This window comes from Hypanus sabinus, chromosome 14, assembly GCF_030144855.1.
Source record: "Hypanus sabinus isolate sHypSab1 chromosome 14, sHypSab1.hap1, whole genome shotgun sequence".
In the NCBI taxonomy this organism is placed as follows: domain Eukaryota; kingdom Metazoa; phylum Chordata; class Chondrichthyes; order Myliobatiformes; family Dasyatidae; genus Hypanus; species Hypanus sabinus.
This window is the reverse complement of record NC_082719.1, coordinates 72,269,152-72,287,038: the sequence shown is the minus strand read 5'-3', so window position 1 is coordinate 72,287,038 and position 17,887 is coordinate 72,269,152.

Genomic DNA, 17,887 nt, shown 5'->3' with positions numbered 1-17,887 from the left:
CTGAAAGTAAAGCCATTTCAATAGTCACTTCTAGACAGACTTTCTTTGGGCCAGAGGTAATAATTTATATAGATACTGTTTTAACAAAAACGTTCACTTCCTCAGCACAAAACTCTGGAATGCCCTTTGTAATGATGTTGGATGATCTGGTTGAGTAACTTGCCTAAAACTGCTGTCAGTGCTGCTTTGTGACTAATCAGAATGTGCTGAGATTAGTCTGTCAAAATTGCTGAATCTCTTTAGCCTCCCTCTAAAGCGGTTTCCAGAAATGTTCGGTCACTGAAAACCCAAACAAAGCAGTGCAAATGTGATCCAGAGCGGTCCATGCTTTTACTTGTATGGTTTGAGTTCAATGTCTATGAAGACATTGAACTCAATCCGCACAACAGAGATTTGCAGATTCAGCCAGCCCCATCATCGAGTACATTTTCAAAAGGGGGGTGTCTCAAAAAGATGACATCCATCATTATGGGACCTCACCACTGTGACATTTACTCTCCTCATTGCTACCAATCAGAGAGGCAGTACAGGAGCCTGAAAATGCACACTCAACATTTCAGGAACAGCTTCTTCCCCTCTGCCATCAGATTTATGAACAGTCCATGAACTCAAGAATACTACCTCAGTATCTGTCTATTGCATTTTATTTGTATTGTGACATGGTAATTTTTATATCTTGCGTTGTTCTGCTGTCACAAAGCAATGAATTTCATGACATGGTAGTGATAATGAATCTGTTTCTGCTGACCCATGTGAGTTTCTATTTGTAGGTGCATTGTTAGTCCAGCAGGTGACAGTACTGCAACATAGATTTCTACGTTGCCAGCGATTTCAGAAGTAGAAAAAGCAACTGACATTTGAGAAGCCTTAAGTTAACTTCTTTTACTTCCTATGAAGTCATGCTTCTACAGAAATTGTTTTTAGGTTCAAAATGGTCTTCATTAGTAAAAAAAAGAAAGTAAGAAATCAATACAATACAAAGAAACTTTGGGACAAAACTCAGCCCGTTAAGTAGCAGCAGTAAAAATAGAAAATGTTTTAAAGATAAAGATTCGCTTTGTTTGTCACATGTGCTTAGAAACATAAAAACATACAGTGAAATGCTTCATGCGCAGCAATGGGCAACACAGTTCAATTGTGTGCTGGGCACAGCCTGAAAGTATTACCATGCCTCCAATATAGCATGCCCACAGCTTACTAACCCTGACCTGTACATCTTCAAATGTGGAAGGAAACTGGAGCACCCGGAGCAAAATCACACTGTCACAGTGAGAGCTTACAATCCCCTTACAGTCAGTGATGGGAATCGAACCCAGATCGCTGATTGCTGACACTGTGAAGCAATACACTAACCACTATGCTATTGTGCCATACCCAGAGAAACTAGTAAACCTACATTTTGATTTTGGATCTTCCAGCATTTCTGCTTTTAGTACAGATTCCAGCACCTGCAGTTTTATTTGCATTCCAAATAAGAAATCAAGGTACTCATCACTTACATAACAGCATCAAAGTATACCAAATACCGAAAGATCTATGCTGATGATTTACAGGTAGTTCTTCAGACAGATTGGAAATATTGAAAAACTTTATCCTTGCATCTCCATGTACTCTTGATGTTTTCATCAAGCATAGCATTGAGTAAAAGAGTTATGATGTCATGATGATGTAGTAGGAATTGTTGGTTAAGCCACACTTGGTGTATTATGTATATTTCTGGAAGGCTGTGACTAAGCCTAGGGAGAGAGCAGAAAAGATTCATGGGAATATTGCCTGGATTGGAGTACTAGAGTTATAAGGAGACTAGGAGACTACATGGGCTAGGGCTGTTCTCCTTGGAGCAAAGGAAGCTGTGGTGTGTCCTTATAGAGGCTTACAAAATTATGTGCAGGCATAGATGAATAGCCTCAATAATTTTTTCCAGGATAAAAGAAACTAAAATCAGAGAGCAGAGGTTTGAGGTGGAAGGGAAAAGACATAAAGTGAAACTGTGGGCAAATTAACACAGAGGGCGGCACCTGGAACAAACTGCTAGAGGAACTGGTAGGGATAGGAACTATTACAACAATTAGAAGACATTAGGGCAGATTCTTGGGTAGGAAATGTTTGAAAGGATATGGCACAGGTGCAGGCAAATGGAGTTAGAAATGTAGATGAGTCAGGCCAAATGCCCTGTTGGTACGCGGTATAATTCCATGAATTTATGAGTCCTGCACTGTTGTGATGACATTTTTGAATGAATGAATAAATTAAATGTCCAGCTCAATGCTTCTCTCATGTGGATATATTAGTGTATGGTGGAGTAGCTGCAGTCTGCAAGCAGTTTGTACATTCTCCCCATGAACACGTTGGTTTCCTCCGGATGCTCCAGTTTCCTCCCACGTTCCAAAAACTTACAGTTAGAGTTAATGAGCTGTGGGCATGCTGTGTTGCTGCCAGAATCATGGCAACATATGCGGTCTTAGACTATGTTGGTCATTGATGCAAAACGAAACATTTCACTGTACTCTTTGATGTAAAGTTAATCTGCTTTAACTCACTCTAAACTTCCAATGATATTGCTCGCTAAACAGAGGGCAGATAGTCCTTTATGCGTACCCTTCAAATGATGTCATTACAACATTCCCTAATCCTTGTCTTCATTGTGTCTGTCGGACCTTGCTGAGTTCATCTGGTATTGCAACCAAATTAGAATAGCAGCTAAACTTCAAGAGCGCTTCATTGGGTGTAAAAAGCTTCTGGACATCCGGAGTACATATAATACAAAAAAAGACTGTATCAATGACAGCTGCAATTCTTCCGTGGAAGAACAGAAACAAGATAAATACTGTAAATGTTCTAAATGGTAACCAGATGCTGATGTGCCCCATGCTAAGAATGTTGATGTGATTCCCATCACTGTCTGAGAATAGTGGAGCAGCAGAAGGTGCCCCAAACACTATTGATTTGATTGTTTTTCATTAAATATTAAAAAAGAAATATAGTAGTAGATTACTTAAGTTCTTGAAAATTTGCCAAAACCTGTGATCAGGTTCTTTCAGTTTCCCATTGCACCTGTTGGCTAGAACTCTCCACAGGTAATATAAAATCAGAAAATCCCCTTTTAATGCTGAGCAGATGATGTCATAGAAACATAGAAAACCTACAGAACAATGCAGGCCCTTCGGATGACAAAGTTGTGCCGAACATGTCCCAACCTTAGAAATTACTAGGCTTATCCATAGCCCTCTATTTTTCTAAGCTCCATGTACCTATCCAAAAGTCTCTTAAAAGACCCTATCGTATCCGCCTCCACCACTGCTGCCAGCAGCCCATTCCACGCACTCACCACTCTCCGAGTAAAAAAATTTGCAGCTGACATCTAGTCTAAACCTACTCTCCAGCACCTTAAACCTGTGTCCTCTTTTGGCAACTATTTCAGCCCCGGGAAAAAGCCTCTGACTATCCACACAATCTATGCCTCTCATTATCTTGTGCACCTCTATCAGGTCACCTCTCATCCTCCATCTCTCCAAGGAGAAAAGGCTGAGTTCTCTCAACCTATTCTCATAAGGTATGCTCCCCAATCCAGGCAACATCCTTGTTAATCTCCTATCACCCTTTCTATGGGTTCCACATCCTTCCTGTAGTGAGGTGACCAGAACTGAGCACAGTACTCCAAGTGGGTTCTGACCAGGGTCCTATAGAGCTGCAACATTACCTCTCAGCTCCAAATTTCAATTACACAATTGATGAAGGCCAATACACCGTACACCTTCTAAATGACAGAGTCAACCTGCGCAGCAGCTTTGAGCATCCTATGGACTCAGACCCCAAGATCCCTCTGATCCTCCACACTGCCAAGAGTCTTACCATTGGACAGGAAAGGAGTGGAGAATTATGGGCTGAGTGCGGGTAGGTGGGACTAGGTGAGATTAAAGGTTCGGCACGGACTAGGAGGGCCAAGATGGCCTGTTTCCGTGCTGTGATTGTTATATGGTTATATGGTCATATTAATACTATATTCTACCATCATATTTGACCTACCAAAATGAACCACTCACACTTACCTGGGTTGAACTCCATCTGCCCAGTTTTGCATCCTATCAATGTCCCGCTGTAACCTCTGACAGCCCTCCACACTATCCACAACACCTCCAACCTTTGTGTCATCAGCAAACTTAATAAACCATCCCTCCACTTCTTCATCCAGGTCATTTATAAAAATCACAAAGGGTAAGGGCCTCAAAAGAGGTCTCAATGATCCAGAAATCTGAATCCCTGCCCCCTGCTTCAATCCCTCAGCCATGCATTTATCCTCCACCTCATTCTATTCCTATACTCACTGTCGCGTGGCACAGGCAGTAATACCTTTGCTGTCCTGCTTCTCAACTTCCTTCCTAACTCCCTGTAGTCGTTTTTCAGAACCTCTTCCCTTTTCCTACCTATGTCATTGGTACCAATATGTACCTCGACCTCTGGCTGTTTTCCCTCCCACTGCAGAATATCTTGGATGCAATCAGAAACATCCCAGACCTTAGCACCTGGAAGGCAAACTACCATCCGAGTGCCTGTCTGACCCCCTAACTATAGTCCCCTATCACTACTGCCTTCCTCTTCCTTTCCCTACCCTTCTGAGCCACAGGGCCTGACTCTGTGCCAGAGGCACAGCCACTGTTGCTTCCCCCAGTTCGGCTTTCCCCCACAACAGTACTCAAACAGGAATACTTATTGTCAAGGGGTACAGCCACAGGGGTACTCTCTAGTACCTGACTCTTCCCCTTCCCCCTCCTGACTGTAACTTACTTGTCTGTCTCCTGTGGTCCTGGTGTGACCACCTGCCTATAACTCCTTTCGATCACCTCCTCACTCTCCCTGACCAGATGAAGGTCATCGAGCTGCATCTCCAGTTTCCTAATTCAGTCCCTTAGGAGCTGCAGCTCGACACTCCAGGACCTCCCACATCTGACACCGAGCACAGAAACTGGCCTCACACACATACTTTCTCCTGTCCGCAAGTAATACCTCGCCTCATCCTGTTACCGCCCAAGCCCTATCACTCAACAGCATAGAGTCATTGAACACCAGAGCAGAGAAGCAGGCCCTTTGGCTAACTTGGCCCATGTTGAACCATTAATCTGCCTGCTCCATTGATCTCCATCTGGCCCAATACAGTCATAGAACACAGCAACACAGAAACAGGCCCTTCAGTATTTGTCTTTACAATTTAAAAAATATATTGTTTTTGTTATATTTTTGCACAAATGTGAAATTTCTCCAAAGGCATCACTGTGTAATCTACCTTTCTGTATGAACAAACAGATTTCCAGCTCTATAATCCATTCCAATGATCGATAAACAAAGGGGAAAATGGCTGTTTCAAAGGATAGAATTGGCAAAAGACCGATTATGCAAACCTATATATACTGTATTCTATTTAAATCATATCTTTGCATAAAACATTTTCATACCAGACTTGATTCAGTGAGCTATATCTAAATAACTTTTACTGCTAATGATGACCTTTGCCACTAAGATCAGCTTTATTCAAAAGTGTGGAAAGAAATCATACAATTAATGAAATTGGTAATCAGTGTAACTATAAAACAGGCAAACATTCTATTTTATTATTAATCATCGAGAAGTAAACAAGATTCAGCCTTAATAACATTAATATGAAAATGATAATGACTGGAACTGGTCCTTCTACTGAGTCTGAACTAAAATAATTATTGCTTGCAATATTATTGCTTACAGGGCTTCTGATGGAATGGTAGAAACCTAGAATATCTGAGAACTTTTTTTCAAATTAAAATATAAAATTACTAAACAACTGAATTGGGCAGTAGAGCTTCTTTATCCAACACTCATGGATGCCAAGCAGATTCCAATTTACATCAAAATTCTCACATCAAAGCCTAAGGGATCCAGCTGTGTTATGGAAAGACCCTTAAACACAGGCCCTTGGAGCCTGTTCTTGGGTGTGCAAGGATCATCTGCAGCACCTTGCTGCCATCGCCTGAGGGTACAGAGGAATTTAGTGAACCTAGGGAGGAGACACAGATGGTGAAAAAAAAATCCACTGCCACCTAAGAAGCCTCAAGGGTCATCCTAGCAAGATGGTTTATAAGAACTTGCAACACCCAGACTGGTCAAAGTTCCTTCCATATACAAGGAATTGGAAGAGGTCTTCAGCAAAGAAAAGGCCTCCACTCTTCCTCCTCACTGACCCTATGACTATGGTCTTCTGCCTGGTACTTGCACTCCGCGTGGTCGACCATACGAGCTCTCAGGCCCAGAGAGAAGCACAATGGGGGAGTATATAAAGGAGGCTCTTGCTATCGGATTCATTCAGCCCTCCAGCTCATCTGCTGGGGCAGGCTTCTTCATACAAAAGAAGAATGTGAGCCTTCATCTATGTATTGATTATGTAAAATTAAACCACCTAGCAGTCAAAAAATTGTTATCCACCAACTCACGGACACCGCCTTCGAGATTCTCCAAGGGGCAAGAGTATTCACTAAGCTAGACGAGTGGACTGTGTACAATCTGATCCACATAAAGGAGGGAGACGAGTGGAAGACTGCATTCAATACACTAACAGGCACTACGAGTACCTGGTTATGCCCTTTGGCCTTGTGAACGCTCCAGCAATTTTTCAGGCCTTTATAAATAACATGCTCTGGGATAATTTCGGTAAGTATACCTTCATCTACTTGCATGATATCCTAATCTTCTGGAAGTCTGTGGAGAAGCATATCAATCATTTCAGAGACATTTTGAAGAGGGTTCTAGACCATGGACCTTATGTCAAGCTGGAGAAGTCTGAAATCCATCTGACAACCATTTTATTTTTAGGTTCATCATCTCCAATGGCAATCTTAAGATGAACCTTACAAAGACCCAGGCATTCGGAGATTGGTCACCACTAGCCAGTGTCAAACAAGTCCAACGATTCTTGGGGTTTTCTAACTTTACCAGGAGTTCATCAAGAACTTCAGCTTCCTGCAGCCTCCTGTCGGCTCTAAGAGATCCATGGGCCCTTTTGTCTGGACTACTAAAGTGGAGGCTGCTTTTGCAGAGCTCAAACAGTGGTTCACATCAGCTCCCATGCTGGTTTCTCCTAACCCAGACCTTTCCTTCACTGTGTAGGTGGACAACTCGGACATTGGAGTGGGTTCAGTGTTGTCTCAACAGTCACCTTCGGACAGTAAACTGTACCCGTGAGCATTCTCATCCAGGCAGCTAACCCTAACAGTGTGAAACTATGACACTGAAAATCAGGAGCTACTTGCAGTTAAGTTGCCTTTGGAAGAGTGGCATCCCTGACTTGAGGGGGGAAGAACCCTTCCATCATTTGGACAGACCACAAGAACCTGGCTAATATTCAAGAGGCCAGGAAGCTGAATTCCAGGCTAGGTGTCCTCTGTTCTTTAGACACTTTAATTTCATCCTGACCTATCAACCAGGGTCAAAAAAACACAGAAAACAGGAGCCTTGTCCTGTCAATTTAACAAACCTAACAAGAAGAGAAGCTTACCACCATTTGTCCCAAGCCAAGGTGGTAGCACCAAATTGGGGAATGGACATTCTTTATCATGAGGCCCAAATGCAAGGGGAGATTCCTAAAAAGTGTTCTGCAGGTCAGCTATTCATCCCAAGTTCCATCCAGTCTCAAGTACATAAAGAATGACCACTCACCCAGGGATTGGCAGAGCCCTTGAGCCTATCAAGAGAAGGTATTGGTGGTCTGGAATGACTAAAGAGGTTCAGCAGTACATGCAGGCATGCGAGTGTATGCCCAGAAGATGGAGTCCCGTACCCTACCTCAAGTGCTCCTCCACCCTCTACATGTTCCAGAAAGACCATGATTGCACATCTCCATGGACCTTGTCATGGGTCTTCTACCATCCAAGGGGAAGACCATCATGATGGTAATTGTCAATTGGTTTTTGAAGGCCTGCAAATTCATTGCCTTAGATAACCTACCATCTGCAGCAGAGATGGCTGGAATTGCCTTGGATCAGGTCTTCAGGATCCACTGATTATTGATGGTCATTATCATAGATCATGGTCCACACTTCACATCACATTTTTGGAGGGTACTTTTTCTGGGTTTTACCTGCAGTCCAGCAGCCAGATGAAGTGGGTTAACCAAGATTTGGAATGAACCCTCTGATGCCTGGCCTCAAAAAGATCTGATGAGTGGTGGGATCACTTGATGTGGGCAGAGGTTCCCCACAACACTTTACAGCACTCGATGCCATCATTCGTTTGCCAGTTTGGGTATCTTCCACCACTCTTCCTGGAACAGGAGGCCAAGGCTGGCCTTCCTACGGCTGAAGATCTGATCCATCACTACAAGCAGAAATGGACTAGGGTGAGATAATCTTTTTCTGGTCTCTACCCAGAGGGTGGAAACCAAGGCTAACTGAAGGAGAAGACAGGGACCTGCTTTGAAGCCTGGTCTACAGGTTTGGCTGTCCACTCAGAATTTGCCTCTCCGGGTGGAGTCTAGAAAGTTGGACCCTTCAAAGTCCTCAGGGAAGTAAAGACAGTGGTCTACACCTTGCAGCTCCCCAAGACCTTGAAGATCAATCCCACAGTCTGCATCTCTAAATTAAAACCTGCCAGCACCAGCCCCTTAGTTCTACCACCACTCAGGTTTATCGTTGGGAGACAGATCTTCAGAGTGAGATGAATTTTGGACTCAAGAACTGCTCAGGGTGTTCAGCAATACTTCGAGGACTGAGAAGGATTCGGACCAGAGGAACAGTGTTGGGTGCCTGAAAATGATATCTTGAATCTGATTGGCTTTCACAACTACCATCACTGTCTCTCTGAGCAGACAGGGCCATCAGGAGTCAGCCGCAGAAGAGGGGTCCTGTTACAGGACACTTTCCAGCTTGCAGATGCTCTAACTCTCCAGAGTATGGGTATCTGGCACAGCCCCTGTAAGGGTTCTGGACCATCTGCTAAATGGTAAACATGTTTTGGCGCCAACAATTCTGTGTTAAAAAAGCACTGAACAAGCCTCAGTGTTCAATCACAAACTCAACTAAAGATATTGTCTAGTACTTTGTTTTGTGCTCAGCTCTCATTCCAGCTTCATACCATGTCTCAATCCTTGCTCAGGTACTCCAGCATCTGGGACCTAACCATCCTCTCATCACAATAACATTTGATGCCATGACTAATCAAGAACCAATCAGCCTTCACCTTAAACATACCAAATGGTTTGGCCTCCAAAGCCATCCATGGCAATGAATTCCAGATTCACCATCCTCTGGCTACAGAAATTCCTCTTCATCTCCATTCTAACTGGACATCCCTCTATTCTAAAACTGCCCTAGAATCAGCCATAATAGGAAGCATCTTCTCCATGTCCATTCTGTCTAGGCCTTTCGATATTCAAGAGGTTACAATGAGATTCCCCTCTCACTCTTCCAAGCTCCTGAGCTAGTAAACATTCCTCATACAAAACCCAATCTGGACATCCGAAGTTTGGAGAGAAGGGGACTTCAGTAAGATCCACTGCTCAAGGATAAAAGGAAGGAGCAGGTCGTGGCGGTGTAATAGAGCTTTGACCAGCAACCAATCAGGGTTTGGGATTGATTAGTAGGTGCAGGGGAAAGAGCAATGGCCATCGTCTGAGTGAACATAGTCAGAATGGTGACCTTAAGGCTTTAGCTCTTCAAGGCTTTAACAAAAAGATGAAAAGAGGCTTCACTCAGTGAAAGCAAAAGAAAGAAAAGCTGAAGTTTTTTTCCTTCTCTTCTTTATAACAGCTCAGCTAGAAGTGTAGGGATGACAGGCATTCCTGATGTAGCATTCATGAAGTTCTCCTCTTGCGGGGGAAGGCAGGGAGATTTAGTGTCCCTGATAACTACAACTGTGAGAACTGTATCCAGCTGCAGCTTCTAACAAACTGTGTTAGGGAGTTGGAACTGGAGCGGAATGAACTCCGAATCATTTGGGAGGCTGAAATGGGTGATATTTAAGACATATTAGATTAGATTCAACTTTATTGTCATTGTGCCGAGTACAGATACAAAGCCACTGAAATGCAGTTAGCATCTAACCAGAAGTGCAAAAGAATAGTGTTATTTACAAAATAACTGCAAATAAAAAGTAAGTGCTACACCACACAAATATGAAAGTACGGAGACAGTACAATATGGGTGCAATACTGCTTAGCGCTGTGATGTGAGATTCAGCAGGGACACAGCCTCAGTGAAGAAGCTCTTCCTGATTGACTGTCAGGAAAGGGAAAGGGGATAAACAACCCCTCTGGCCGTGCACCTCAACAACAGGTATATCACTTTGGATATTATTGGGGCTGGGTGTGTCGAGCTAACAGAGCAAAGTCAGAGTGGTTAGGTCTCTGGCACTGGGTCTGCCTCTGTGACTCACTAGGGAAGGGGGGGAGAAGAGGAATGCTGTGGTGATAGGGGATTTATTAGTTGGGAGAACAGACAGGAGGTTCTGTGGGTGAGAATGAGATTCCCGTATGTATGTTTCCTCCCAGGTGCCAGGTCCAGGTATCTCAGATTGAGTCCGTAGCATTCTTAAGTGGGAGGGTGAACAGCCAGAGGTTGTGGTCCACATAAGTAGGACAAGTGATGAGGTTCTACATGGGGAGTTCAGGGAATTTGGTGCTAAGTTAAAGGGCAGGACTCCAGGGTTGTGATCTCAGGATTGGTACCCGGGCCACGTGTTAGTGAGGCCTGAACTAGGAAGATTATACAGTTTAGCACATGGCTAAAGAGTTGGTGCAGAAGGGATAGCATAATATTTTTGGATCATTGGGCTCTCTTCCAGAGAAGGTTGGACCTGTACAGAAGGGACAGTTGTACCTGAACTGGAGGGAGACTAATATGCTAGCAGGCACATTTGTTAATGCTGCACAGTAAGGTTTAAACTAGAGTTGCAGGGGGAGGGGAAACAGAGGGCCAGGACAGGTAGTGGAGAGGTTGGGGAGGTAGATGTTGTGAAGACCTCAGACAAAGTTAGGAATCCAGAGGTTAAGCATGGTGCAACTACTGTCCTGAGCTGCCTATGTTTCAATGCAAGAAAGATCATAGAAAAGGCGGATAACAGTGATGAAGATGAGGTACCTGGTTTACAAACAGAGGCAATGTGCAGTGAGGAGAGGCTGCTGATAAGGCAAAACTGCAGTCAACAGGATGAGCTGCAATGCAAAAGGCAGACAAAATCAAAAAGGTTGAATACAGGACTGAACGTGTTGTATCTAAATGTGTACAGAATACAGAATAAGGTAGATGAACTTGCAGCATAGTTGCAGATTGGCAGGTATGATGTTGCAGGCATCACTGAATCACGGCTGAAAGATTATAGCTGTGTGCTTAATGTGCAAGGATCCATGTTGTATCGGAAAGGTAGGTAGGACGGCAGAGGGGGCAGAGTGGCCCTGTTGGTAAAATGAAATCAAATCCTTAGGAAGAGGTGACATAAGGTCGGAAGGTGTTGATTTATTGTGGATCGAGCTAAGGAACTGCAAGGGTAAAAAGACACTAATGGGAGTTATATACAGATCCCCAAACAGCTATAAGGATATAGCATACAAATTACAATAGGAGATCAAAAAGGCAATGGTACAATAATCATGGGAGATTTAAATATGCAGATAGATAGGGAAAGTCAGTTTGCTGCTGGATTACCGGAGGGAGAATTTCTAGAGTACCTATGAGATGGCTTTTTCAGAGCAGCTTGTGGTTGAGCCCATTATGGGATCAGCTACTGTGGATTGGATGTTGTGCAATGAACCGGAATTGATTAGAGAGCTTAAAGGCAAATAACCTATAGAGGCAAGTGATCATGATATGAGTTCACCCTGAAACTTGAGAAGGAGAAGCTAAAGTCAGATCTATCAGTATGATAGTGGAGTAAAGGGAATTGTAGAGGCCTTAGTGAGGAGTTGGCCAGAATTGATTGGAGAAGAACACTGGCAGGGATGGCCAGAATATTTGAAAGCAATTCAGATGGTACAGTATATATATATATATCCCAAAGAGGAAGAAGTATTCTAAAGGAAAGATGACACAACTGTTGCTGACAAGAGAAGTCAACGCCTACATAAAAATCTAAGAGGGGGCATATAATAGAGCAGAAATTAGCAGTAATTTAGAGGATTGGGAAATTTGAAAAAACCAATAGAAGGCAACAAAAAAGGTCATTAAGAAGGCAAAGTTAGGATACAAAAGTAAGTACTTTGCAACAGTCTACACTGTGAAAGATACTAGAAGTGTGGTAAAAGTTGTCAGGTGGCATGAAGTGTGTGAAGTTACCACAATTGCAGAGAAGATTCTTGAGAAACTGGAAGGTCTGAAGATAGATAGGTCACCTAGACAAGATGGTGTACACCTCAGAGTTCTGAAAGAGGTGGCTGAAGAGATTGTGGCAATATTGGTGATGATCTTTCAAGAATCACTCGATTCTGGAAAGGTACTGGAGGACTGGAAAATTGCAAATGTCACTCCATTCTTCAAGAAGGGAGAAAGGCAGAAGAAAAGAAACACAGGCCAGTTAGTCTGACCTCAGTAGTTGGAAAGATGTTGGAGTGGATTATTAAGGATGATTTTTCAGGGTAATTGGGGGCATATGATAAAATAGGTTTCTTCAAGGGAAATTCTTGCTGACAAATCTGGTGGAATTCTTTGAAGAAGTAACAGGCAGGGTAGGCAATGGAGAATCAGTTGATATTGTGTTCTTGGACTTTCAGAAGGCCTTTGACAAGGCGCCACACATGAGGCTGCTTAACAACCTACGAGCACATGGCATTACAGGAAGAATATGAGCATTGATAAAGCAATGGCTGATTGGCAGGAGACAAAGAATGGGAATAAAGGGTGCCTTTTCTGAATGGCTGCTGGTGACTAATGGTGTTCCAAAGGGTCTGTGTTGGGACTGATCCTTTTATGTTAAATGTCAATGATTTGGATGATGGAATTGATGACTTTGTTGCAAAGTTTGCAGACAATATGAAGACAGGTGGAGAGGAAAGTAGTTATGAGAATGTAGAAAGGGTACAGAAGGACTTAGACAGATTAGGAGAATGGGCAGAGAAATGGCAAATAGAATGCAGTGTCTGGAAGTGTATGATCAGGAACTTTAATAGAAGAAATGGAAAGGTTGACTATTTTCTAAATGAAGAGAAAATACAAAAAACTGAGGTACAAAGGGACTAGGGAGTTCTTGTGCAGGATTCCCTAAAAGTTAATTTGTAGGTTGAGTCTGCGGTGAGGAAGGCAAATGCAATGTTAGAATTCATTTCAAGAAGACTAGAATATAAAAGCAAGGATGTAATGCTGAAGCATTATAAAGTGTTGGTGAGGCCTCATTTGGAGTATTGTAAGCAGGGTTAGGTTCCTTATCTAAGAAAAGATGGTCTTGAAGCCATAGGAGAGAGCTCAGTGTCCAGTGGGGACCAAAGATGAGTGAGCTCAAAGGAGGTTCATGAAAATGATTCCAGGATTGGATGGCTTGTCATATGAAGAAAGTTTGATGGTTCGGGGCCTGTATTCACTAGAACTTAGAAGAATAGATGGGTGACCTCATTGAAACCTGTCGAAAGGTGAAATTTGGGAGACATGTCTCATAATTCTAAGGTGCTTGGAGGAAAGTATAGGAGAGATGTCGGAGGTAAGTTTTTTTTTACGTAGAGAGTGGTGGGTGTGTGAAATATGCTGTCAGATGTGATGGTAGAAGCAGATAAATAAGGGGACATTTAAAAGATGTACCCATGGATAATGGAAAAATGGAGGGTTATGTGGGAGGGAAAGATTTGATTAATATTAGAGTAGGTTCAAAGGTCAGCACAAAATCATGGGTCAAAGTACCATACTGTGCTCAATGTTCTGTGTTTTATGTTCTAAAAATGGAAACGCTTTAGAGCACCCAAAAGGACTATGGGCTTTCATCACTGTTGATGTGACAAATCTACCTTCTGGTTTGAAGTAAGATGGCGGTATTTCTGGGTCCATCCAATGGTTAATTGTTTATTCTTTACATCTTTTTCATACAGCTGGTTATCCAGAACAGCAAGTACTGTAGGTCTACCCCACTACCGTGTTGCTCAATAACGGTGGAGCTGGACTTGCTGTGCACCTTGTTACAGGCTGCATCAGGGAAGAATGCATCACAGGTACTGCACATCCAGTGGAACAGAGTGGGCGATTGTCTGTTGTGAAACTCAAAACCCTGTTGGACCTCGGTAATGTAGAATACAGTGAGTCTGATTTAATGGGTCATTGGGGGAAGACTGACAGTGTAGTGTGGTCCACGCCCTCATGCCTTGGGGTCATCCGTTGTGACCATTGAGGAAGGAGAGGCCAGAGCTGGCTGTGCTCCATTGGATTCTGCATGGGGTTGGGGGCGATCCCTTCCCATCAGTGCCGCACTCCAGTGGTTGCTCGGTGGAAAATTAGTTGGATTGCATTTGTCTGAAGCTGCACTGCACAAAATGTGTCACTGAAAGCACCTCATGCTTTTTAATATTCAAATAATCCATTGCTAGTGAATAACATTAAATCAACCTAAGGATGATCAATCCCAGATAAAGCAATGTCCTTAAACCCAGAAATCACTGAACACAGTCCATTGAGCATGGGGGCCTGTATTACATTGGAAAGGGTGAAAATAAAGTTATATTAAGACTGAGAAGGAAAGAGTCTTCCTCTCAATTAAAATAGGAAGGGATTTGGTCTTAGTACTGTATCTGTTTGCTGCTTAAGATTGGTAGCTCTGTATGTGGCCTAGATCTGAAAACTGGCAACAAACAATGCAGCCATTGTTTACAGAGTTTTGCACTGAATTATAGTCACAGTGATTAAAAGTGACAAGCTTCACGGCCCTTGTCTACACGCGACACAACTAAAAAGGCGGAGGATATGGTTGCTAAAGAGGAAAATGGAGTGGAAAAAGGAAAAGTATAAAGAAGAAAGGAACAAATTCTGTTTCTGCAGGATTCAGGTTAATAATGCCTTAATTCTAGTTTCAAAAAAAACTAGATCTGTCTACTACATGAGAAGGTTCAACCACCTTTCCTTCAAATTCAATGTTATTGCTATCATCAAATCCCCACCACTCACATCTTGCGGGTCAGAGCTAGATAAAGCATGTCATCACTGAAACTGTAAGGATATATTAGCGTCTGGATATTCATTTTACGCTTCACCATAGCCTTTCTACATCTATATGAGGTGCCGGGAATGTGATGGAATACTCTCCATAAGGCCAACTCAGCTGGGACTGGCACTGCATTCCAACCACATAAAAATTTGACAATACCATTACTAATACCGCATGGTTGCCGTTTTCATCATCTCTGAAATGCACTGCAACTCAGTCAAACCTGATTTTATTGATCTCTTCAAGGATATGAAGATAGATGTATCCACTAACTACAAGCTCCTCTCATGTTACTCAACATTTTGACATACATACATTTCTTTATTTTCACCTAGTTAATAGTCTGGAACCCTCCGTGTAACTGATATTCCAGTCGTACCTCCATGATGTTTTGCAAAACAGCCCTACCTCTTTGAGACAGTTAGAGATGAACATGCTGTTGATGGCTAGATCTTATGTACATACACAAAATAAATCCCCAAAATGTCAATGCTAACTTAATTGTTGAAACAAATACAAAGGTCCACTTTAATCTCAAATTGATTTTAAAAAACTTTTATTTCTTGGAGTAGAAATATCACAAAACCTGCTCTGTGGCTTTAAAAGGACAGCAGCTTAAAATACTTACAAAGCATCACATATACAGTATAATTCAATCCAAATTGGATTATAATAATTTTCAGAATTTAAGAAAATGTAACTAAAACCACATAGGGTGTGTCTCCCATCTTCTGGTTACAAGGTTGCAGGCAGAGTTGGTCTGTGGCTATGTTCACAGAAAGTAATATGGAACATTTCTTGCAAAAGTAAAAATAAATGACCTTGCACTTGTATTTCGCATATTCAAAATGCAATAAAATACCTTAGAGTAAATGATTTTTTAAACATTGTCATTATTGTAATATTGAAGGACACAGCATCTAACTTGTAAGTTAGGAGAAAGTGGATAGCAACATAAACTCTACAGTTTCTTTCCAGTAATACCCTGAGTGTTAACAAGTATATGATTCCAAAGCTTTTGGACTATAATACATTATGCTTGTTGATTGAAGCCTGAGGCTAAACTAATGAAAGGATAGCATCCAGCTAGGGATCCAGGGCTCATGTCCAGGATCAGGGTGGGGTCTGAAAACTGAACCAGAGGTGATAATTGGAAACACAGTTCTAGTATGAATTGGGATCTGGACCAAGGAATAATATTAAGTTTGGTTTTACATCCAGGAAATGGTGGGCAAGGAATCAAAGGAATTCAAACTTAAGAAGTAATGATAATGAAGCTTGCTGGGAGTTGGATGGGAACATTGAAATGTTACAGCACAAAAGCAGACCAATTAGTACATTGAGTCCACAGTGGATTTTAAGAGAGCAATCTGATGAATCTCAATATTTTGTGTTTTGTCGTTTGCCCTGCAAATTATTATCCATCAAATACCTATCCAATTCCTTCTTAAAAATCCTTATTGATTCTGTTCTGATCTTCATGACAGGTATTGAATTCTGGGGCATGAAATTATGCTTAAAAACATTCCTTACACCAACACTTTTCATATTTTACATAAAGTTTTAAGGTCATATCCCATCTCTACCTGGTTGGACCAGCCACTAAAAGGCACAGCTTATCTTTATTTATCTAAAGCAATCAAGGTCACATAAACTATCATCAAATCTCTTCGCAATCTTCTTTGCTCCAAGAAAAAACAACACTAGCTTCCCTGTCAAATCTTGTATTTCCATTTCCTCATGTGGTGAACTACATATACCTGTCTGGACACACCCCCTGCTGACTGCTCCTGTGGCTCCTCCCACAGACCCCGCTATAAAGGCGATTGAGGTCTGAGCCCGGCCTCTCTGTCTCCAGGATGTAGTATGGTGGTCAACCACTGTTTGTTCCTTCTTCCAGTCAATAAAAGCCAATATTAATGGTGTATCACCTCATCCCTGGATCCTCTAGAGCTTCACATACTTGCTACACTGGCATGATCAAGATTGGGAGCAATTCATCAGTATGGTCTAATTCACAACCACATTTACAATATCCAGGAAAGTGAGAATTTGCCTCCTGGTTTCAGTGATGCTGTAGCCTTGGGAAGTTATTGCAAACATGACTGTAGTAGATCATTACCTGTATCTTCCTCAAATTCTTCCTGCTAATGGTCAAAGAGCAATTCTCTCTATTTCAAAACACAATGGACATAATCCACAAAGCAGCTCCACGAGGAATGCAGGAAGCATCAACCAGTTTTTCAACAGCACCAGAGCTTCTGTCAGTGTGGAGGGACTGTGGAGCATCCTCCTCAAGCATTATTGCCTGTAGAAATTCACCTCTGTCATATGTTTCTTTCATGATGGCATGCAAAATTTGATCCTAACCAGTGTGTCCACAACAAAACCACTCTTAGTGCAGACTGATGTCAAGAAAGGCTGCAATAAATTGCCAATGCTTTTATTCAGTCTAACTTATGGCAGTGATGCATATCATCACTAACAAGCTTCCCATGATGTTCAGCTAATTTGAAAGTTTCAAAGTACATTTATCATCAAAGAATGTATAAATTATATAACCTTAAGATTTGTCAGCTTACAGGCAGCTGCAAAGCAAGAAATTTAATAGAATTGATGGCTTTGTGGCAAAGTTTGCAGATGATACAAAGTTAGGTGGAGGGGTAAGTAGTACCTTGGAAGCAATGCGATTGCAGCAGGACTTAGCCAAACTGGAAGAATGGGCAAAAAAAGTGGCAGATAGAATACAGTGTTGGGA